Below are 25,777 nucleotides of genomic sequence, written 5' to 3'. Positions count from 1 at the left end.
GAGCCAGACAGAGGCAGAGAAATTGAGTTTCACATGGGTAAATAAACAAGGCAGATGGGGAGAGCGGAGTGCCATCCGACAATATTAGCTTCTCAGATTATTGATACAGTATAGTTCAAGGATTACAAATGCATTTCCACCATGCAGAGAGCATCTTATTTTCATAAGAGCCTAGAGATACCAGCAAGGGGGGGGGGGGGGCTACTTTCTTTGTTAGCTCCGGCCTTTACACTTTTTGCCTCGGAGCTTGTTTGTGCAGAGATGAGCAAATCCCACTTGCTAAACAGGCCGCGTGAGCCGACGGAATGATGATGAGGAACCTAGAGAAGAGCGCTCGTGTTTGCCGCACAAACTTATCACAGCAGATGCCTCGAAAGTCAAATCATGACAATCCCCATTGTTGCTTGCAGGTTTGATCCTTGTGTTTTTTTTGTTTTTTTTTTTCTCCCCATCCCAGAGCAATGGCTTAATCATCGGATGAGAACAGCGTCACAGATTCCAGCTACAAATGCAGATCCAGGCTACAGGTCCTGCGGGAGTAAACAATGGGTTGTCAGAGAAAGATGCCTCTCCTGGAGTGAGAGCGTGTGTATGGTACTCGCGCGCGCGCGCGCGTTCGCGGGGAGGCATGGGGAGACGGGGCTTAAGAAACCTCGCTTCCACTCGTTAGCTTCGCCATGACTCCTCAGGCATGTGACAGGGACTACTGTGACGAAAAGCCCCTGAAGGACCCAGAGGACCCTGTTATACCTCGACCACCCGAAATGCAACAAGACAGAACACCACCTACTGGTAGCTCACGGTGCCTGCTGAGAAAAAAACAAGGAGAGGCCTGAATGCCAAACAAGGATAAAGAAAAAAAAAAAAAGAGTGATGGACAGATAATGAGAGGTGGAGGGATTTCAGAGTGAAAATTGGGGGAACTGAAGGATAGAGAGATTGCCAAGTGAGACATGGAATGATAGAGAGTTTTAATTAGTGGATAAGGGCACGCTATCTGTGGGCGGCGGCGGCGGTGGCACTCTTGTCACGTAGTTGTGCTTTCATAGCTGACCAAGCCTGAAATCTCTTGCCGCTAATACTGAGTTTACCAGCAGAACACGCAATGTGGCGTGTACTCCCCCTCCCCCTACACACAAACACACACACAGACACAAACACTTTAAAACATGCAAGCCTGGAGCTTAGGGTGCAGACAGCATCCTGAGGAGGTTTCAGAGACGGAGCACTGACTGTCAGTCTGCAGACGGACACACAGGCACTGCCCTCGCACCTACAGTACTCTTACTTTCAGCTTTTCACAGTTTCTGAAAAACAACACACTCGAACACCCACACGCCGCCGAGAATCAACAGTCTTTACTGGCCCTTAAAGTGAAGACAATATAGTTGTCTTTACCTTTCAGCTGCCGGCTCACAAGCACAGCCTTCGTGGTTCCACGCGGAAAAGGTTAACGCGCGTTTCACGGTGCAAGCCGCGGAGGTGGCGCGGCAGCCGAGGAGCGCTCATTGTGCCCTCGCCCGCTTCAGAATGAGAGCGTGACTGAAAGGCAGGAAATCAAGTCTGTGTGTCCCCTCACAGAAGCAGATCAGTTCCTGTCAGGGAGCTGTCAGGAGAGGCTGGGAAGCCCTCATGGACCATTTGACTATTTATAGTGGACACAGCTCAAATCCCACATTGGCACTGCACGCCTGAGTGGCATGGAGAAATCCATAAGGTCCTACAGTATTCATGCCCTCTGAGTGTGGCGGAGAGCGAAGGAATCGTTGGGCTTAAACTTTTCAAAGAACGTTTTTATGTCTTGACTGCAGTTCAGACTTCCCTTCTCTCTGTCAGGTTTCAACTGCGGTACAGCCCTTTTCCCAACTGCTTCTTAGCAGAATACCACTCTCTATTCATGATATCCAACCCTAGTGCCGTGTGATCTAAAGCCCTCTGCTGATTCCCCAGAAGGCCACGGAGTAAACAAGTAAAAAACAGAAAGATGACGTGGCATGCTGTGATATAAAATTCTAACAGCGTGATAACCTTTATAAAAATACCATCATATAATGGTCAAGAATGAGGGGTGTAACAATACGTATAGCTCACGGAAACATGACAAAAAATTGGATTTTTGTCACATTCAGGTAATTTGTATTTACAAATACAGGTTTCATATATCACAAAATTTCTTTAGTCCAGAATACTCTACTCCTGGTTTCACCGGTCCCTCTATATTTTTGGCATTTATGCCACTTTACCCCTAAGGATGCCATGATGCCACTGTTTCAATATTTGTGCTTTGACAATTAAATAACTGCTTAAACAATCTCAAATTGTGTTTTAATCGTGTCTATTTAGGGAGAAATTATCCATATTAGGTTCGATTGTGATTCCAGCATTGTATCAATAAGACGTTTGAAAGCAGATGCTAACTTTGGAGCCGTTCGCAGCCAGCAGTGGATTCCAGCTGCGGAATTGTCGCTGAGTTTAAGATCATAAATCTTTTGCTGTGAGACTGTCACGGTTTGTATTTCCTGCCGAGGCCCTAATGTGTTGCCCCACAAACAGCTTAAAAGTGGCGGAGACTCCTTTAATAATTTTATAGCCCAGGGTTTTCAGCCAGCACCAACAGCATCTTTAGCCTTCTCTGTCAAACAGGGCAACAACTCAAGAACTAATTAATTCATTAGAGGCCCATTAACATTTCTTTAAAAAAAAAAAATTGAGCTGTATTTTTCCGAAAAACTCTTATTTTTAATTTTATTTTGGAATACGCACGTCCTGTTTGAACTTAGCCTCAACAAAGGTGTAGAAAGTCAAGCTGGTTCAGCCTATTTAAATCAACAGAGACAAAATTCATTTGAACCCATTTAGGAATTTGGAAGCATCTTTATGTAGATGTTATTTCACATTTCCCTTTTCCCCAATACATTGTTCACATTGTCTCCTCTCTGTATTCTTACATTTTGCGTCGGAGCAGATAAGGCATGAAGGCGTGTGCTTTAAACAGCTTGTACTGTAACCTTAATAAAATTTTCTGTGGCGCTCCATCAGTTTCAACACCACGGCTTCACTCGAATTTGTCTCTTTTATAAGTCAGAAAAAAAGAAGGATAATGCATTACTTTATCTTAATTAAATCTCATTTGAAGAGACTTTAAGCCATAGCAACAATGTGACTGTAGTTTTAAACCTTTACACCAGTTACCGACGTGCCAAATAGTAGCAGAAACATAAAACTGTAATCAGGTCTAGTGTTTGCACGCGCAACCAAACTTCAACCTACAGGAGTTTACAGGCATTTGACCACACAAAACATGAGACCCAAAGCTGCTTAATCAATATTCCTGACAAGGCAAAGCCTCATCCAACACAACTGATATCCCTGCTCTCCTGCAAAATAAATACATGTCCGTCCTCACCGCTGCACTGAAAGGCTAGCTTTTCAAATAAAGCTTAACTCCATGAGTGACAGCCTCCTAAGCTCTCTGCATCAGCCACTTCTTGGTAAAAAGCCTCTTTCAATAATGCATTCGACCACTAAAACCCTTCCCAAAATACCCAAAGCAAAGTGGCTGCATTACGGATGCTAAATTAATTGACTAATCGATGCCATTGATTGCAGAAATTGGATTTGGTTATTAACGATTTAGACAGCAATTCCGGCGCATCTTCCTTTATGAAGTTGTTGATTACAGTGAAATGAGTGAGGAAAGAACATTAGCCCTGTAGAGGAGGGTCTGAAAAGATCTACAAGGAGCCGTTGAGCTGCATGGCAGATTGATTTCTGAGAGCTAAGTGGGCTAATCTCCCATCTATGCTGTCACAAAGAGATGCTTGTCGTCTTCAACAGAAACCAAAACGCTTAATTCTCAATGATGGGGATAGTCCAATCGTTTTTTTTTATTTCTAAATGCAACAAATGTTTAATTTTTCACCTTTTTCTTGTTCTTTTTTTTTTTTTTTAAGTGTGATTCAGCAGCCTTGCCCTTGAAAACACATATGTGCACTTGTAATTATTTTTCTTCTACTTTTGGTGAAATGAGATCGAGGTATGTGGGAGTCTGAATACATTTCATCCATGTGCCTGTCCGACGCGAAAGCAGCTCAGGGCGATGACACGCAGTTTAACCACGGCGTCTGATAAGAACTCAGAAGTGTGGTAGAGACGGAATACAAAGCTGCTGGAAATCTGAGCATTGTTTCTTTTAGCCTAAAGGCTCTCAGCTCAGGTATCGGTGGAAAGAGCAGTAGCAATTTTCCAGATAAACAAATCATATAAGCTTGAAATCAATAGCACCCATTGTAAAATATATTTGTAGTTAGGAAATAGCAGAGAGTCATTTTAGCCACTTTTCTCCTTTCATCATATTGTTTCTCCATTTTTTTTTCCTAGTACTCTATTTTCTACTGTAGGCTTTTTTTTTTCCCCTTTCAAAGAAACTTTGTTAGGCAAAACAGCGATGTGCACGTCCCTTAAAAGATTTGCATCCCTCATTTTGTTGCTTCTCGGGTGAATCATTGTGTCCTGTAACAACATTAAAAGAAAGCAATATATGAATATATTCAAAGAGCTCCCCCTGGGAGCGCATTGGCTTGGTCTGACATGTGGTGCAGCAGCTGTAACGTTTGGGATTTCAGGATTGTTACATCTGCAGAAGACTTGTTTTGGCTCGGCTTTATTCCACAATTGGTTGCACTGTGCTGTCAGGATTTTTAAGGGTAGTAGATATGTTGTTGTTTTTTTTCTTTGCTCACATCATCTTTCTCTGTGCTGCTTTGCATGGCATTCTGCCTGGCAATCAGCAGAGGATATGCAGCGCCTCGCGACAATATGCATGAACCATTCCATGTTTTATCACGTTAAAACCGAAACTTTCATTGTTTTTTTTGCCATTATGTGCAATTGAACAACACAGACACATGCTTGATTGTGAAGTGGAAGGAAAATTATGCCTGTCTTTTGAACAATTTTTAAAATATATAATATATAACCACCTTTTGCTGCAGTTACAGCTGGAAGTCTTGGGGTGTATGTCGCTACCAGCTTTGTAAAGATTGACATTTTCCCCAATTCTTCTTTCCAAAAAAGCTCCAATTCAGTCAAGCTGGATGGAGAGCTGGAAGGTCAACCTTTGTCTCCAGTCTTCTATAGCCCCTAATAGGTTGTCTCACAAGATTGCTCTGTATTTAGCTCTATCCATCTCTATCAACTCTTACCAGCTTCTGCATCCCCGCTAACTTCAACCTACAGGAGTTTACAGGCATTTGACCACACAAAACATAAGACCCAAAGCTCAACAAAGGTCAACCTTTGTCTCCAGTCTTTCATAGCCCCTAATAGGTTGTCTCACAAGATTGCACCCCCAACCTATGGTGGCATAGGTTGGGGGTGCAATCTTGGTGGCACCATGTTGGCACCCTATGGTGCTGCCACCACCATGTTTCAGCATGGGGGATGATGAATTCAGGGGGATGTGTAGTGTTAATTGTCTGCCTGATATGAAAAGTAAAATGTTGCTCTCATCTGACCTGGGCACCTCTCTCCACATATTTACTGTTAACCTTACTCCACTTGTGGTCAAATTGACCTCTTGTGACTTTCTTTCAACAACAACGACGCTTCCACAAAGGGATTTTTGGACATCCCAATGAGTACTCTGCCATGTCACTGTTTCTTCCCACCTGAGTTACTGATTTTGGCAGCTCCTCCAGAGATAATACTGGTTTCTTGGCTGTTTCTCTTATTAATGCCCATCTGTTTAGGTGGACATATCTTGATTGATTTGCTCTTTTGCCACTCCCTTTCCATGCTCCAGTGATGGATTGAACAGTGTTCCATCCAACACTCAACACCTAGGGTATTGTTTTAAAATCTAACACTGCCTTAAACTCTACCACAACTTTCTCTCTGACCGGTCTGGTGATCGCCTTGATCGCCATGATGCCGCTGGCGCTCGAATAGTCCCGAATAAGCATCTGAGGCCTTCACAGAACAGCTGTATTTAAACTGAAACTAAATTACACTCTGGCTGGCTGCGTTTAGTAATTAGGTGACTTTCTAAGGCAGTTGGCTGCTCTTAATGGTATGTGGGATATTAGAGTAACAGAGCTGTAAATACAAATACATTACTAACATTTCTGATTTTTTTTTTTTTTTTTTTTTACAAAACCTTGAAATACATCTGTCATTTCCTTTTAACTTCAAAATGATGTCCTACTTAGTGTTTGTCCATCACAAAAAAATAATAAAGAAATACTGGAAAATGCATATAAATTTGAGATATGAGGTTAATTGGACCAATGGCATATATGCTTCAAATAGTCCTGAAGTTCTCGATTGGCTCAAGCTTCAATCTTATATTTGACAACATAAAGCATCCCCTCTAGTCCAGTAAAGTACATTTTGAACATGGTTTTACATCAATGTACTCCATTGTACAACACATGGCTTCCAGCAGAGATGCATCAACAACCATTTTGAAGCAATTCATCTTTTCTGAGAGTTAATAATTCATGATCGTCTGGAGAAAGTAGAGCTATGAATATTACTGATGATACACATGAGGCTATTTACCAGTCAGCAGGAAATAGATGAAATCGTTTAGCGCTGAGATCTACAGTGTAACATTAGTCTGTTTTGTGTTGCTGAATAAATCATTTCATTGACTTTTAAAAAAAAAAGGAAACCTGCATGTAACTTATTTATAAAGACATAGTAGACATGATCACAAAGGGTTAGATGAAGTTTCTTTCTGAGCTGGTGCTTTACTGTGACATAATATCCACCAGATATGGCGTCTGATTACCAACTTTGTCAAAGTAAGAAATGGTTTGAAATGATTTGTTTTATAGAAAACTAAGCATTGGTTGGTCAAGAAGGGCAATATCATGTTGAATATTCTGTAACAGAGCAATCATAACTATAGAATTAATCATTCAGCAATAAAAACAATCAAAACTCTTATAGGTCATATTTGCAAACCACCACAATGGATAGCATGATTAGTATTGCTCTTATTGCCTTTGAATCATCAATGAATTGTTTGTTTTTGTTTTGAAATGTGATCGAAGACAGCCATTGCAGTGAAGTAGACTTATTATAGAGACATATTTCTGTCTGTAAGGCTATGACTGCACACAAGTACTGGTTTATAGCCCAAAACACGCAGCTGTATTAATTTAAAATGCATTGTATTATACCGCCAAACATTGTAATTAAACCATAAGTCCATTACACTTACTTCTAGTGGGTAGGTGGAGCCAGATTTTTATCCAATTCAAACACTACTTGGGTGGCAAGCTACTTCATCATTACGCGGCAGTTGCCTGTTGCATAAAAACATATTAGCATGATACACTGCAATGCACATGGAAATCTGAGGTGATCGGGACAGCATTATTAACCGTTTCTGGCAGAAAACACGTTTTAAATTAGCAGAACTTGTCTTCATAACACGTTTAATTTAATTACAATAATCTGATTTATACCGAGTTTTTTTTTTAGCACTGCATTTACTCAGACAAGCGAGGTACCAGTGAAAAAAAAAAAAAAAGAAAACTGTTATATATCTCTTGTCAAACAATGGTATATAGAGGTGTAGCTTATTTGCAACCTAAGCATTGAAATCCAGCTTGTTTTCATGTTTATTTATATTTCTAAATCATCTCTCAAGTTCTCCAGCTCTTACTGGCAAAAAACAAGAAAGCTTTCAAAACGTAAGCTCCCCGTAGGGTTACTCTACTTAGGCCTTTTTTTGCAAACTTTACTAAAAGCATACCAACATTACGGTCTACTTTAATGCATGCTGTGTAGACTACTTTGACTGATGACATGACAGATTTCTAGAGCAGTTCATGTAAACAAAAATACAGCTGGATTTTCCTAATGACATCTCAAATCTCCCAGCTGAAGGTCTGCGCATTCTCCCAAAGAACCGAGAAACAGAACCACGTTCTTTTCTTGCGGCCCTGGTTTGGGAGCTTGTCCTCGACATCATCTGAGCAAACATCCTTTCCCGTATGGCAGGGGTGTCCAAACTTTTCAGTACATGGGCCAAAATTGTCAAGTCAAAGGAACTTGAGGGCCAAAAGATGAACACAATTTTTAAACCAAATTTTTTTAGTTTCATTTTAAATACATATATTAGTCAGAATCTCTGCAGGAAATGAATGTGTAAACCATTGTAGATCCAATAGTTGAACAAGGGGTTTTCCTCATTTGTCGTATTAAAAGATGGTCATCCAGTTTGCAAATTATTTAGAATAATTGAATTTGACTGTTTAACAGCAATAAATTGAACTCTTTTAGGTCTAGCAATATAACAACGGTATTTTGGTCAGTTGTTCTTTGAAAACACTTGCTGTTCTTAGCTAGTTTTAATAATTGAATTCAAAGCAGATTTTAATGCACCAAAGTCTGCATTTGAGTAATTAAATGTTATTGGGTAGATGTTACTATGAAATTAAAGAGAACGTCAAAAGTGTGTTTATTAAAAGATGAATACTCTGTGTTGTGCTTAACATTTTAAACTGCAGGATTTAAACTTTTCTGTCACAAGTTCTGTCCCAATTAAAAACTAAACGCTTCCATCTGCATCAGCCACCTGTGTTGGTGGACCAAATCATTCTTGAAATACAGTTGTGGGGCCAACCAAAATCTGTACAGGGGCCACAAATGGCCCCCGGGCTGCACTTTGGACATGCCTGCTGTATGGTTACCGATACCTTTTCTGCGTTAATTAGGCAAAGATTTAAACTGGCCGTGGTTAATGCAGAGGAGCGAGCGGTGGAAGGCTCCTATGAGAGCTTCCCAGGGGTTCAGCACTCTGCAGGATGAACTGTGACCCTGTTCTTGCCACTTTAAGTAAACTAACTCATCTCCTGGATCTGTATCTGGTGGAGCACGTACAGGCCTTCAGAGTGTAAAGACGAAGACTCCATTAGCCGTTAGGGCTTATGAAGATTTATTTCACGCAAACATTCGCCGAAAAAAATTATAAATACCTGGTGGTGTGGCTCGTCTCCAGAAGAAGACAGCTCCAAACTGTAACATACAATTAGATCTGCAGGGAGGATCACCACGAGGACCAGGGTCAGAAAATGGGTGGCTAAGATCTCAGCAGATCTCACACAACCCAAACACAAACCCTTTAGACTTTTACTTTGTACAGAGCTCGATTTACAAAGACCAGCCACCACAGAGGTGGTTTCTTCTCCAAGGCTGTCAATCTTATGGACACTTAACAGTCTGAGTACCCAGATTGACACCATGCCTATTTGCACTAATGCAACCATGTCATTCATATATATATATATATATATATATATATATATATATATATATATATATATATATATATATATATGCATAACCTACAGCTACATGTCAAACACAGCCACAAAATGGCTTACAAGTTGATTATACAGAGAATGAGAGGGCATTTTGAACACTGATGAAGTGTGTTTGACAATATCTTCAGGTTAATGGAGAAAATACTATCTCTGAATGTTCCATTGATCTGTTTTTGATCATTTTCCTGTATTGACGGGTCCTGCAGATGAAAAACAACTGGTGTTAGACTGCTTTTCTGAACACAAACTAAGAACATGTGCTCCTTGAAGTGAAAGACAGCCTATGTTGTAATAAATTGGTGAAAGAGGTAGATATACATTATTTTTTTCCGCTATATTTCTCCACCAACTCATTTAATGAAAGTTTACCGGTGAACCTGTGAGAAACGTCAGCGTAAATGTGGGCCTGCCTTATGTGTGAGTGAAGGTGACAGCTTCCCAAGAGTTTGTTTGCAGGTGCCTACTCAGAGTGGGGAGCTGCACAGTCGGATTTTTAGAGTTTCAGTGTAGTAATTCCCAGCATGCACTAAAAAAATATATATTTATAACTTTAAAAAAGGAGCACAGTGGAGGTCAACATATTAAAAAAAAAGGCTCTGCAACAGCTTTTGTAGAGTTCAGCAAACATGCCCTCCGTCATTAGCTCAATGATATTTTTTTCAAGGTTAATGAGCTAATATTTTCTCTGATATGAACATATTATTCTGGACTCAGTGATGACTTTTTTGAACGACAAAGCTGAAAAGATTGATCATTATTAAAAATAAAACTATGATTCAATCATTTATTTTTTTTTTATAACAGATCCAGCACATTAAAACTGAAGTCCTCGTGCAGAGCTGCACACTTACATCAACAGCAGCCCTCCACCTAAACTCTCCAACTGCGCTACATTAATGATCCTCTTCACACATACAAGACTCTTTTCGGCTAAAATCACATATATTGTACAGAGAACTGGATTTATCTTCACTAGGAAGCGTCTCGCGGCTGTAGTCCTTCGGCCGTCTGACTAAAATTTGAAACGAGAGCCCTTTTTGGAAGTGGGTCAGTGTGTACGGAACCTGCGATTGCATATCCACAATCTAAAATCTCACATAACACCCGTTGGCTTTTTTTTTTTTTAAAGGTACAGTCCCTGACTGTACCTGACTTGCCCACAGCACAACGAACAGGACAACAGACTCCAAAGGAGACGCCAGCTGAGACACAGCCGGGATACTTGAAAGTCGACCGCCTCGGGCTTGTATGCATGGGTGTGTACATGTGTACGTGCCTTAGAGTCTGTTTGTGCTACCACGGTGGCTGAAGGTGGTTTTGGTTGGGACACCACTGATAACGCTTTGTAAGTTGCTGTGGCTCCCAGCACAAGCAGAAATAATATTTTGTTTTGATATAGGGAGCAAAAAGACAGAGGAAGCATGGTACGGAAAAACAGATATCAATTCAAAGGGCTTGAAATTAGTTAGATAATAAAATTATCCAGTTTTACTTATTCGTGGCTGAAAAATAAATAAGAACTGGCAGCAAACAGAATCATCATTAGTACTGAGATCTTTCTTCCGAAACACAACATGTCACTTGGAAAAAGGGGGAAAAAAAGTGTCAATTATTTTTACACATAACTCCTACTTACCAATTTAGACAGTTAATATGTTGTAATAGACCTGTTTGCCATATTTCATTTAACGGCTTTTAATGAACAGGGGTGCCCACAGAGAGTTATCTTAAGGTCGGCCAAACTGATAATCTGGTCATAATATCATAATAACATCAAGCCATAATAGAATTTCAGAACTTTGATTATACTGTTGTCATACAGAGAGGGCTGAGGATGGACATTAAAGGTGTCTCAAAATGCATGACAATTATATATATAAAAAAGATGAATAATAAATAAATAAACACAAATTCCACCCCTTAAAATGCAATGTGTCACTTTATAACACATATCTCTCAGTCACTGGTTTAAAGTAAAAAAATAAAGCTATATCTGTGAAAGACCTAATTCTTACATTTTCTTATTTCCTTTATTTGTTTTTAATAAACATGGGCATTTTCAGAACGCTCTTGGGGCCACCACTGATAATCTCGGGGTACTAAACCAATAGCCTTGATGGAATTTCAGCACGTTTGTGACACTGTTGTCATAAAAAAAGAGAATAAGGCATTGATAAGCAATTTAAAAATAAATCATTCCAGTTTTTAACTCATTAAAATGTGCGTTCTGCTCTTTTAGTTTGTTTATAAATACATTATACAAAAAGGACTGTGTGGTCACGGACACAGGGGTGGTGGAAGAAGCAGATTTATAGGGGTAAGCAGTGCAAGATAATTGCAAACCTGAACGTAGCTGGAGAACTGAAGAAGCCCACTTACTTAAACTGACTGTTTAAAGTGCTAGAGGTATAGCCAAAAACACTGCGATGTGTTTCTAACACTTTTTATTGCCACTTTTATTGTTATCGCAAAACAAATACCTTCAAACAACGTGGTAAAATCCGAAGCCAATATTGCACCATCCATCCCTTGTGCGTATATTCAGTAACCACGGGGATACCTAGATTAAATTTTTACTGGGGTAATTTAGCAATATTTTATTTTATCATCAAAGTGCTGAAAGTTTGCTTCACGCGGATGTCAACCACAGATGGAGGAGCAATAGAAAGTCCAACTAGTCATGCAGGACTTGTCAAAGGAGCAGCATTGCACCAAGCAGGTAAATGTTTGGAGATGGACAGCGGTTCCGTATCCAAATGCCCGTGTGTCTGTGTCTGCAAGTCCAGCTCTCCAGTCGTCTGATTCTCCGAGCGCCTTCGCTTTGAAACGAGCGGCAGGGTGGCAAACACTCGAACACATTTCATGCTTTTTGCAACAATTACATTTTTTTCTTTTGGTGTGATGGACATTCAGCGAGAGAGGGGGGGCTAAACTCTCCCACTGGGCCTCATACCAGCTGCCAGCTTAAACCCTGACTGCAGAATTAAGTGTACTCTTTCTATTTCTTAAAGAATATTTTCATTTTGCTGGGAACTTGTTGGTCAGAAAGAAAAGTGTGTGAGCAATTCCATGTGAGAGGGGAATCATTACGCTGCCAGCGGCTACTGCATTCCTGGAATGAAAATTCATAAATAATGCAAGAATGGATAACAAAAAAGAACTCCCCTGCTGTCTCACACAGCTAGGCACTATCCAAAGGCCATGTGATATCACTCAAATGTCTGCAAAAATACAAATTATTAGAGGTAAGTAAAGGTGTTGTTGTAAGAGGTGCTTTTTTTGGCGTTTATTTGTTGCTTTCTTTTACTCAGGACAATGGGATCTGCAGACAGCTGTGGCAGCGTGCCAGTATCCTAACAATCGGCACTCCAGGGCTAAATTTGCAGGAAGTCGCACTGAAATAATGATGTGACTCCAAGCCAAGAAGCTGAGGAGCCACTTTGAATTTCCAAAACGCCATATGCACTACCCACTAAACAAAACCAAACAAATAAATTAAAATAAAAATAGACAATTCTCAAGATGAAAAAGCAAATGGGAAACATCCGAAAGAGATGATTTGCACATCGACAACCACCGACCGCTTAGGGTTCCTGCCGAGGGGAGGCCGGAGTTTGCCGGGAAACCTTTGGATCCAACATCCATAAAATATGGCTGATTGACCGGTCCTGGCGCACTGACAAAGAGGCCTTATCATCGCTATGTGGCATAATTGCTGGAGTGACATTTTAGATCCAAAAGCAAGTCCTCTAATTGTTGAGGTGGGCCACAGGAAAAATATGTACTTAATCGCTGTGCAGCAGCTGTGCAGGGCCCCCGAAAAAACCAGGAAGCGCACACTTTACCACAGCAGAGAACGACAAGCCCCAGATACGACACAAACAGCCTGTCAAGACTAGCGGAGACATAAATGTAACGCTACAATCATCTACCACTCCGGCTTCCATACATCTAAATCATCTCCTTCTTCAGAGAGCATATGTGTACTGGTGCCTGCATGGGTGAAAACCCAGAAGAACGTGTGTGTGTGTGTGTGTGTGTGTGTGTGTGTGTGTGTGTGTGTGTGTGTGTGTGTGTGTGTGTTTAAGCTAACCTTCTGCACAGATGCACTTTAAATAATCGCACTCGTCCTCACTACATCAACATCTGCAATATCGCAACGGCAACAGATTGCCATGATGCAATATCTGGTAGGCAGTTGCATTTGAAGAGCAATGTATCGATTCGCTGCACGGCAATAACATGTTTAGCTAGAGATGCACGGATCACATCGCAAAAGAAGGAATCAGACAATTTTCCCTTGATCGGATTTGATCTGTGATTGGCAGATCAAATGGTGAAAAAAAAAATGCTTTTCATTAAATGCATCAAGACTAAGACCTCTCGCCATTTCATGTTTGTGAACCCATTAAGCAACAGCATGTGCTTTCACACACTTCAATAGAGTTGGATAAAAAAACATGAGCAAATGAAGGTTAGGAACATGTGCTTTGATGTATAAACAGGGATACGCTTGTGATTTAGAGGTATCCTTTATTTAACCAGCAATAAAAATAAAAAAACTCATTGAGATTCAAACCTCTTTTCCAAGAGTGACCTGGCCAAGACAGCGGCGTAAAACATACAACATTACCAATAAACGAGACCAAATACACAGACACATTAACAACTGTTTCGCAGTTTAATAAATAAATGAAATACCCTGGAATTATCACCCAGCATTAAATACCTGGCCAGTTACAAGAGCCAAGTGAGGTAATGTCGCTGCCCTTTAAAATTGACTTAAATTCCCCTAAAGTTATAAAACATTCCATTTTTCAATCCTTTTTTGCATTTTATTCCAGGTGGCAGGAGCAGAACGTTTAAAGGCCTTTTTAGCCAATTCTGTTCTGACTTTTGGGACCTGCGACAAAATGATGTCCTGAGAGTGCAGATCGTGATGGCTGAGCATAAATGTGTAGGACAAAGCCCAAGAATGCATTTGTAGATTAAAAAAAAAAAACAGTGAGTCTGTGGACAGATAGAACTGGACTATTTTTCTTTAGCATACAAGGCACAGTGATGGACCCAATCAGTCAGAAAATACAGAGCACAAGGACATGCAGCCTCTATTTTTTTTATATACTGGGCAGAAGCGTTCATGAATAGATCTCCAACGTCCATCAAGGGGGAAAAGGTTGAAAAGTAATCAAGTGCTACCCGACTTGATGTGAGAAATGCATTTTGTTTTGACAAAATAATCCCAATTTCATTTTCCGCTATGAAACTAATTCATCAGCATGGGGTTCAAGAGATGAGTTCTGATCAATCAGAATACCTGAAAAAAATCTTCATTCATTCATTCATTCATCACTTACGACTCTTTTGTCTCTCCTTTCTGTGTTAAAGTCCTTAAAATTGGGAAATTGGAATCGTCAGGACAGACCTGAAAGAAATGTGGAAATCTGTATCGGCCAAAGAAAAGTCTGATCAGTGCAACTCGGTTGGATGCATTTTCCCCACCCAACGTAGATTTAAGCAAAGGAGATGCTAAAGTTCAGGAAGAGAGGTGGGGACATCCGGATGGTGGATGAGAAAGATTTTTGCATTTATTCTAATTGTTTTCCTCCTGGCCTTACACGTGGATAGCATACAAGCCGAATTAGAGGAACTCAGGTTGAGCAGTGAGACACTGAGGCAGATGATGAAAAGAAGTACAATATTCGCATGATTTGGGTAACATTCTATGTTCAGAACCTACAACAGTAAATACACAGGTCTAAAAATCCCAGAATACAGCTGCTGGAGGAGGAGTGCATGATATCCCTGAGTACGATTAGCATTTTTTTCTTTTTTTTTTTTTACATAAAATCTCACATTTAAAACAAGGTTGGATAACAAACCCCTTAATGAGTCTTAAGTAATAATATATTTTAAGAATTCTTCTGATTTTTGCAATCATTTGTCTAGTTTTTTTTCTCTCCCTATGATCATTTTCTCACCTATTTGCACGAGTATTCATTATTTATTTGTGTTTTTCCTCCCTCACTGTAGTTTACTCCGAGCAATTATTCATAATCCACTGTGAAGGAGAGGAGTGAGCAGGTCTAATTCAAGCCTAACAGAGCATGTCCATCCTGGTGCAGTTTGTGCAGCCTTCACGTTAATTATGATTTATCAGAATCCATTCGGGTTTTAATTGTTTGCCCCGTGCTCACATAGCAATTTTATAAATAAATGTGTATTTTTTTTTTTTTTTTTTATTTATTTGTTAGAGGACTAGGGGGCGGTTTAAGCCGTTTTTCGGCTGCAGCATCCTTCAGGATGGAAGAAGTTGCAGGAAAACAGACGCTCGGCCGCATATCAGCTCGGCGCACACGGTGTTCAAATGTGTCCTGACGTGCCTGCTGGAGCCGCGCTGGTGCTCATGTCTGCCACGCAGCCCGGGCAGACCGAGCTGGAACTGCCGATGCTGCGGGGATCTGGGGGAGATCTGCACCCCCGTCTGGTCCTGAGCGCTTGGAGGGGGACAGCCAGAAGTGGAGGCAACATACAACTCAAGGCGAAGCATGCAGTTCCAGGGAGGAGGAGGAGGAGGAGGAGGAGGAGAAGAAGGAGGGGGGGAGAGAGACGCATGAAGCAGGCATGCCCGGCTGCTGTTCCGCACTCTCCCCCTGAACTGTCATCACTCAGAGCCCTGCATGAAAACAAAGTCACTCCGCGTCCCCACTCTTCAAAGGAGGGGTGCTGATTGATATAGAAAAGGAACCGCAGTACACACACGTCCCCCCCGTCTCCTCTGGTTTTGCTTCACATGCAAACCCGTTCCCACACATACAGGCACCGGAGTGGGTCGTAGCACCGCACCGCACAGCACAGCAGAACAGCTGATAATAACCGTTTCCTGCATCCCAGCATCGCGTAGCCGAGAGACACTAGCAGACCCCCCCTACCCCACACCACCCGAAATAAAAAAGGCCACAACTAAAGACGTCGCTCACCTTCCCGACGTAAAGCCATTCCTTTGGTCCGATTCTGTGCCTGCGAACGCTTAAAGACTGTGCAATCCCCCCTCCTCCTCCTTCTCCTCCTCCTCTTCTTCCTCCTGGTTTGGGAATGCGCTCCTGTTAAAAACGTGATGGTCTGGGCTCTGAGGTGGCGGTGCTGATGCTGATGATGATGCTGCTCGCTCCCAAATGCCGACAGAGAGGACGACGAAGCGATTTGCGCGGAATAGGAAGGGATCTCCTTGCAGGGGCTGTTCGCCAACAAGCAGCCTGTCTCGCTGCACAGCTCTCTCTGTGTGTGTGTGTGTGTGTGTATGTGAGTGTGTGTGTGAGAGAGAGAGAGGGAGAGAGAGAGAGAGATAGTGTGCGTGTGTGTGTGTAGGCTATGTATTGGAGCGAATACTAGGGAGCGCGTCGCGGTGCGTATAGCCGCGGTTGTACCCAATGAGGCTGACGCTGGAGCTGCTGGCGAGGGCTCGGTGCTGCTATAACACTTTGCTTGGATCGTACCACCGCTCCGACGGGAAAGGGGGTGTGGCACAGACACGGACGCAGGCGCCCAAACTGGCGTCAGGAGGTCGTCTGGATCCGCCGGTTCGAGTCGTCCAGGTGCTGCCATATGGCGGCCCCGGGGTCCCGTGGAGTGCTGACTCACCACCACAAAGTTGAGCGTCTTCTGCCCATGGCGGTTGCAAAGCAGCGCGGTTCTAACGTGACAGACACACATGATACCAGTGATCAACAGGCCGGAGAGGTCCTGATGGAGGCGGAACAGCATCTCGTACAGGTGCATCTTCAACTAGAAACCCATAGATTCGTCTGCCACATTGCGTGTGATTATTTCTGCTATGGATGCTCAACATTTGGTTTCCCAGAAAAGGAGAATATTATGTAAGAGCGATAAACATTATTTTATTTTTTTAACAGATATGCTTTGGCAGCTGTGGTAAGTAAATGATACCCTCCACAAGGATGGTAAGCCCAAAATGTTTATTGTAAAAGAAGCTGGCAGCTCACACAACCAATCATGTAAATGGAAAATTGAGTGGAAGAAAAAAAGCGTGAAAGACAATCATGCAAATTATGTTTTATTGTGTAATAATGCCACTTTCCGAGGATCTGCATATTGGGTTGTTGTGTTTGCTCAACACAAAAACCCAATGTTGTGTAATGAACCTACATAATACTGAGATAAACATTTTTCTATTTTTTTGCAGCGCACCTCTCGATATATTTTAACAGTCTTTTTGGATTCCAGATTTTATTTTATTTTTACATTTTAAAGGTCCTATAAGTCATGTTTCTATTAGAAAATATGTAGAGCAAAACTGGCTTAGTGGTTTAATGGTAAAGAATATTTTAAAAATGTGCCAACTGGCCTCGTACAAAAAGATAAGGCAGGATGCACAGGGACTAGGCTTGGCATGCAATAGTGGTCACTGAGACAAGGAACACGGCAAAGAACAGAGGCCATGGAAGAATCCAGCAATGAACAATGACAACAGAACAGCTTACATACAGAGGGAAGAGTTGAGAAAGGCCAGTTAGAACAGGTGAGAGTAATCAAGTGGAAAATGAGAAACAGCGGAGAGCAATGAAGGCAGTGGGAACTGAGGGGAGGAGAGTAATGAACAGGATCTGAGCTGAGAGAACTAGAGGGAGGAAACCAAACGGAGATAATACAAAACATACAAAGAGCTAGAATGAACTGAAATGGCTACAGCCATAGAACATAAACAGCACAGAAAAGCAGAGGCATAAGAGAAACCCAAAGGCTCAAACACCTTAAGACCAAGGCACTATCTAGCACTATATGTTTTGGTTTATATACTGATGATAAAAATATGGCAGGGTAATGAAGTATTCTTTTCTGCTGAATTTTGCAAACTGATTTGTTTGTTTAAAAAGCACACTTTTAAACAAATCTTATATGTTTGAGCAAGAGTTTTGACTTTTGATGAGGCACCACGCCATGATAGATGCTTCTGTTGATGGAGGAACCGACATGAAAAGAAATTAAAGGTCATAGCTACAAGTTTTTCATCAAACTGATTAACTTATTAATATTTTGCAAAAATAATACATCCATAGAACGTCTAGAGTGGTGCAAAGTAAAAGTATTAACTCTACTGAAAAGTATATAAATAATTTTTACACATTTTGACAGGTCCTAAGTATATAACAATTTACTTATGTTCACAATACCAACGTCGTCACAAAAGGATTCGGCACCAATAGGAATAGTAGGTTAAAGTCACGGGAGACGGAGCTCAGGCATCGCCAGATCTTAGTAGCTCCGTGTTAGTGCTGAGAAATGGCTTCTTCTCACCGTTACATTTCTCAGATTCGGGCGGACTAAATAAAGACTGAAAATGAAGGTGAACATTGGTCCAGCTTTTGAGTGTTGGTGCTGACTTCAGGAAGCAAAGGGGCTCAGAAGCCACACAGAGGTTTCCGCTTTCCTTTTGGACAGCTAAGTTAGATGTTTGCCTATGCTAACCAAAGGACCTGGCAACCGGCTGCAAAACTGAAGGTTGGAACAGGAGCGGAATGAGAATATTTTGCAAGTGCTCCAAGTATTGGCCAGGAGACATTAAACTTATAGCTATCTCCTTTGGATCTCTTATAATTTCCTCATCTGACTGGTTTCCCTGCAATTTTGCCACCGGCAAATTGATAACAAAATACATTCTGACGGCATCACCTTACATAGTTTAGATTGTCCAGTACAGTGGTTTCGTTTGAACTTGCACCATTTTCATTTACTGGAGTTGTTTTTGTGCGACAGGAATTTCAATGAAAAAGCACAAATAAAGAGGAGGGGGAAAAAAAACACAAAAATCACAAATGAGCTTAGTGAAAAGGGATATGATCTTCTGCCTAATGTGATGTCACCGGTCCCCACGTCAACTTGTTGTTGTTTTATTGGGAGGGTAGATTTTAATCCATTAAATAATCATTCATAACAATAATGGCAAGACAAAAAGAAAAATGGCATGTTGTTTTAGTTACAAACTGTATCTAAAGGGAGTTTGATTGATTTTGCAGAATAGTGTGCCTCGTAGCTTTAACGCAGAGAATGTGACACTAATTTATAGCTCCACTGGGCCCCGGTGTGTGTGTTTGCACCTGCACATCATCCAATAAAAGCTGTTTTTCTCTGCTAAATGAGCCACCTAACGACTCTAACCCGTGCTCTCTGTGTGATGCCTTGGTGTGGGTATTTCCAGCCACGTCTTATGCATGCTACTCGTGAATGACAGGCGTTCTAATGATGCAGTTTATTATTTCCCCAAAGCACCGTACGCACGGGGCTACAAACAACCACTATGACAGCTGCTTCAGTCTATCTGCCTCTCAGCCTGTCTTGCTGTATCCCCAGCACAACACGGCAGTATGCATCTTTTATCACCAATGGGTTTTGGCACTTTCTGTCACTTCCATCACCGGGCTTCACTAAATGGAGGCCACAAGTCCAGCAGCTTCACACAGGGAGGGAAGTGATCTAATGGATGGAAGATGTTTAGATCATCTTTGTGTTTCTCATCAGGGCAGCAGACGAAGATGTGTCCAGATCTGTTACCCAAGCATGAGGATTAGCTACTAAAAGTAATCATTTTAGGGCTATTTGGTGCTTAAAACGGCATTGTGTAAGCAGCACGGACGAGCAGCTGCTTAAACACCTGATTATACAGTTTATGCTTTATGTATGACTCATTGGGAAATTGCATATATTATAGAACTGTTGCTTGGCCAAGAAAATATTTTTCCAAAGAAAATCCAAAAGACAAAATATCACTCCACATCCACAAACTTTGATGTATTTTATTGGGATTTTAAGTAACATTTGGGGAACAGAAAATATAAGGAATTTGAAATGTCTTAAAACTAAAAATCAGAAAAAGTGGTGTGCATTTGTACCTCTAAATATAGTCCAGTGCATGTAATTGGCTTACAAAGGTATGATTGATAAAGGCCACCAACAAAAATGCCTACCCCGGAGGAGCTGCAGAGATCCACGGCTCAGGTGGAAGCATCCATCAGCAGAAAAGCTAACAGGTGTGCACGCCACACCTTTTCCATGGAATAATCCAGATGTGTACAGACACTCCTCTTAAAATCTGAGCTTTGGGCAAGTTGGCAAAGAGGAACAAGCAAAGGTTTCAGTTTCTAGATGTGCAAGAGAGCAGCTGTGTGCAGAAATAAGGTGGTTAAAATAAAAAAAAAAAAACGCATTGGCTCTGGGTGGGCTAATGTACACCACACATCATTATTTTTCAGTTTACAGTTATACAAGTTAGGTCAATCTGCGACATGATATCCCAAAACATGAAATAGTTTGCGGTTGCAATGTGACAAAAATCAGAGAAAAAGTTTAAGGTACTACAAGCCTTTATTGAAGTAAAATCAAAGAATGTGAACAGATTTTTCTACTTAAAGTAACACTGATTTTCAGCAGTTTTTTTTTGCAAATTGATGAGTTGGAGGCAACCAATTAATTGAGTATTTACAGCCTTTTCAACATCTGTTATAGCCGCACAGCCATATGTAAAGGAAAAGAATAAATAAAGTCGATATTTCAATGCTTGACTCTGAAATTTAGGAAACTGGAAGCAAAAAGGAAGCAGAAAAATGGAAATTCTCCAATAAAAGCTCAAGCGCCTCAAACAGGGACTGCTTCTCGCTGCAGCGACGACGGGAAACGATCTTGGATTTTGATTAGGATTCCAACAACTTCAAGAGCCCTGCGAAGGGGTGCCGGCTCATGCTGGAAAGCCTGTGTGTTTCAGAAACTCCATGTTTGCCTGCCGAGTCCTAATGGTAGGCACATTACACCTCCACTGGCTGGGTAAACGCTCTTTTAAAAGAGCACTTCCTCGTTTTTCCCCGACACATCTCACCGAGATATCTCCTTGACAACTGGCTCAATGCAGAAATTTGAAATGTCACAGTGTTTTACTATGATTCTTTTTTTTTTTTTTTATCATTATGGCCTATAGAGGCGAGATAATAGATGTGGGGAGGAGCAGACGGTCTGGCCTTGCTAGGACAGACAAAGCTCTCACATATTCTACTGGAAAACATGCCGGATAAAAGCTCAGAGGAGGGTTTTACATCCAGAACGTGCTTATAGTTCGGAAAGATTTTATACCCGAATCTGTCACAAGCTTTCAGGCTAAGTAAAGTTAAGGAAGTGAAACCAGTCGACATTTTATTTGATAATAAGCATCATTAGGGCCACAGATGCTCTGTAGTGCCTATTAGAGTGCATTTCAGACATAATGCCAGTTACATTAAATTTGATGTCATCTGATTATAGTGTAAATCACATTAAATGTTATAACCTCATTAAGTAGTATCTCATCAGGCAAAAAAATACAAAAAGAGGAATGTCAGTGGAAGCAAAAAAAAGAAAGAAGCACCATCTCAATAAGATAATGTTGCTGATCCAATTATTCCTGCCCCATTTGGACTAAGGGAAACACGGCAGAGGAGTTTCAGGGGTGGATTTAGTGCTTTTGATCCATAGAAGCAAAGTGAGGGAACAGTAGACGCCCCTGTTATCACCTGTAATGCCAAAATAGAGTCTAGAGAGAGGAGTCTGAGTGGGAAAGGTGTCTGGTTGCCTGATTTATAACATGTTTTTGTCAGACTCTGGAGCCACCGACGGTTCGTTTTGTGCAGCCCTCCTTCGAAAGGCTGAGCTGCCGGGATGTAAGGTCACACGCTGTCATGAAATAGGAGATAGCTCCATTACGCAATCCCAGCCTTAATGCTACCTGAAGCCTCAGCACTAATGTCGGAATTTAAGTACATATGCACTACTACGCTTCACAGCAGGAGGCAGGCTCCATGAGCAGATTCCCTATTCCTCGTGCATGCAAACCGCAAAGCCGGCAGAGTTTTTTTTTTTTTCCCCCTCACTTAACAGAACTCTGTGTACCTTGTGGGCTTTGATCGATTGGATGGTGAGCCGTTGGGGAGGGTTGTTGCAAACTGTAACTACAAGCTAACAATTATTCATTCTTCTGTTTACAGCAAATCTCTGATTGCTTTTCCTTTTATTTGCTTCTCTATACCTTGTTTTGAGTTTTCTTCCAGAAAGATCTCCCAGTTTGCCTGTTTTTGTTTTTTTTTTCCCCCTCCTCTTTTCTTTTCCTTCCCCTCTCCTTCTCAATCCCCTCGTCTAGCTGCATCGCTCTCCAGGGTGACGTTGCTGAAGGGGTTTCTCTCATTCCATAATGAGGAATCCTGGATCAATGCTGTCAACAATGCTCACCCGCTCCGAGAGACCCATTTTTTTCCCCTCACTCCTTGAGTGTATCCCTGATCTCAAGGGGTATTAGGAGTTAACTAGGGCAGTTTCTCTCCTCATCTCTATACGGCCGTTAAAACTATGCACACCTTTAACCCTAACCCATATCTTGTCACGTTACAACCACAAACCTGAGTTTATTTTTTTACTGGTAGTTGATATGACACAGGAGTTTCTACTGTAAAATGATGCACTGATTCTGAAATCTGAAAAAATGTCTTTGTCTGCAATTGTCTTCACCCCCCTCTACAATGATATGCCTAAATTAAATTCCCATGCAACCAACAGCCTTGAGAATTCACATAATTTTCCCCCATTATGTAAATGTTGAGTGCCTTTTTCTGCGGTTCCAGCTATGGGCCTTTTGAATTAGTTCACTACACGCTTTGGACAACAAGAGAATGACTTCTCTCTGCCAGCTCCTCTTTAAATATTAGCTCAGTGAGATTGGATGGGGAGCATCTGTGATAAACAATTTCCAAGTCTTGCTACATCTTCTCAATTACATTTAGGTCTGGACCTTAACTGGGCAATTGCCACACATGAATATACTTTACAGACGAAAATGTTTTGCAACCTTTGACATGTTTTCTTCCAGCCCTCTAATTACTTCAAAGTAATTTTCTTCAGAGTTGTTCTTCCCAACAACTCTGACCAGTCTCTCTGGTCCAGCTGAAGAAAAGCAACCCCCCCTCCACACACACACACACACACACACACACACACACACACACACACACACACACACACACACACAGCATAATTCTCCCACCAGCATATTTCAACGTTGAGGTAATATTTCCAGTGGTGTGTGTGGTGTTAGTTTTCCACCAAAATTTGTGTTTTGCATGGACGCGGCATCTGTCCAGAGCAACTTCTTCCACTTCTGCTCAGTAAATTGCTTTAAAATAACTTTTTATGGCTTTCTTTCTACAACAAATGTATATCTGCAGCTTCTCTAGAGCTACCAAGGGCCTCTGATTAATGCTCTCCATGCCCTGCCTCCCAGTTTAGGGCGATGGCTATGTTTTGGTAGGCTTAGAGGTGGGCCGTGCTCTCTTCATTTTCCCAGGATTGACTGAATGGAGCACCTGTGTTCAAACCTTCACAGAGCGTCTGGGTTTATGGTGAGAAGATAATGGACGAAGGTAGACTCCTTTTTCCTAATCAGGGGAGTTCTGGTTGCAATACAGTTTTATTCAAGGTTATTAATGTAAAGGAAAGGAATGAAAATGCCTTCCACAATTTTCAGATTTTATTTGTCAACATTGTTGAACATCCCTTTTCTTTCCCCTTAACTGCAGTGCACTACTTTGTCGGTCTATCTTATTAAATCCCCATAATGTCGCTGTTGTGACCTGATGAAATGCGGGAAAGCGAATACTTTTGCAAGGCATTGTAACTCCCACCCCCTGTTCTGTATCAGTGCCCCTACCACACAGCTGGAGTGTCTCACATGAGATAGGGCTGAGCCCTTTATTGAAATCTCCCCTTAAATGACTGGGCTATGACCTTTCGGATGCCCGCGCTGGCAACCGTAAATTCTCGGGGATTTCATTTTACATTTCCTCCATGTATTCTCAGCCAAATTATACCTCTCAAACAAGCAAACCCACGGGCAAAGATTTCAGCACTTCCATCCTCTTATTACGTTCTTACTTTCAAACGGTAGTTCAGCACTTCTGCTCACAGATGGGTGTTTTTGGAAGATTAAAAAAAGATATAAAAAGCTGGCTGTAATCTGCTGCGTGAAAACATACACATTCTGACATCGGTTTCAAAGGCTGTCCTTTTCTGTGCCTGTCATCAATTTCCCATCTGGTGGAAGAAGGGGAAGAAAGGAGGACCGGCATGGAGAGGTATCTATTGATTAATCACCAACAGCAAGGGCCCTAATGTGCAAGCGGTGCGAGCCGGTTTCAAAGTGTTGACAGATGAAACAGCTATGTAAGTTCACTTCGGTGACACATTCTCCTTTAAGCCTTTCTCTCATAATTAGTCAAATCCTCGAAAGGGCATGACATTAATAAATTCAACATTAAACCCACATATAAACTGAGCGGGATTTGAAGGAAAGCAATATTTTTTTTCCCAGCGTCGCTCTGACATCCGGCAGCTTGTGAAGAGTGGGTGTGGACCGCTCCTCGGAGGACGCTCGCTGATACAGGGGAGGACATCGCTTCACCAAAGGCAGGCACCTGATACGAGAGTTATTGATTTATAAGGTATATCTCTATCCTTACAGTATGCATGAAAGCAAAGAGAACATCAAGAACATCTCTCAATCACCTTGAGCGTGGCAATCATGTCTTTGTTCTGGGCTTAAACAAAGCATCGCCGTGCACTCTTTGGTCCCCCTCCCAAAAAAAAAGAAAAAAAGAAAAGAAGAAAAGCCTTTTTACTTTGGTCCTCCCAAAATCTGAGGATTTTTCCCAAAAGGATCAAAGCATGCATGTATGTTTCGGCGGCTTTTGTGTTTTTGGTGTGCGCAGTGTTGAGTGCTTTCCTCAGCCCGTGCAAAAAGCCCTCAGATACCAAATGCCACCCTAAAGCACGGGCACTTCTCCTCTTCTCCTTTTATCACCGTACACTTCTTGCTCTCGCTACCCTGCTTTACCTGTGACAGGAGCTCCTTTCAAAAGCACCTCATTGCATTTCAAACACTAGTGACTCCCATTCCACTATCCAAGGCTCCGACATAGGCGTACACGCACGCAGCTGTCAGCTGTCCAAAAACTGTTTATCCCCCTGGCCTCCTCTCCCACCCCCATCCCAAACTAACTCCTCCACAACCTCTGGTTGTTGAGAAAATAATATTTTATGCACACCACAGCAGCCCACACACTGCAAAAGGCTTATGAAAGCTATACCAAATGTACCTTGCCGCCAACGGTTGTGTGTGCGCGTCGTGCGCTTCTGCATTCAAACATGTTTTCATGCGCGGCTTGCTTTATATGCTTGATTAAGATAAACCTGAGTGACATGCTGTTTTAAAATGCACAAGCGCACAGTGTGCAGCTTATTCCACAGGGTTTCAGAGATCACCATACAATGTGTGTGCTCCATAGAAAACTTAGAGGCGTAATTTGGCTGTAGGTGCATACCTTCGGCTCAGGCTTCATGTTTGCGAGAGAAAT

The 25,777-nt window shown here is 41.7% G+C and overlaps 1 protein-coding gene across 1 annotated transcript in view; it reads right to left on the bottom strand.

Annotated features, from left to right (window-relative positions):
* The window catches only part of tenm1 (teneurin transmembrane protein 1), a 298,417-nt gene extending 281,612 nt beyond the window's left edge, over positions 1–16,805 (bottom strand). Inside the window, exon 1 of the mRNA XM_036127074.1 lies at positions 16,319–16,805. The gene's annotated coding sequence lies outside the window, so the exon portion shown is untranslated. The remainder of the gene's footprint in view (positions 1–16,318) is intronic.
* Between the last annotated feature and the right edge of the window lie 8,972 nt (positions 16,806–25,777).

Source organism: Fundulus heteroclitus, chromosome 23, assembly GCF_011125445.2.
Source record: "Fundulus heteroclitus isolate FHET01 chromosome 23, MU-UCD_Fhet_4.1, whole genome shotgun sequence".
Taxonomy (NCBI): domain Eukaryota; kingdom Metazoa; phylum Chordata; class Actinopteri; order Cyprinodontiformes; family Fundulidae; genus Fundulus; species Fundulus heteroclitus.
The sequence above is the reverse complement of the archived record's forward strand: the minus strand, read 5'-3'. Positions and strand labels throughout refer to the sequence as shown.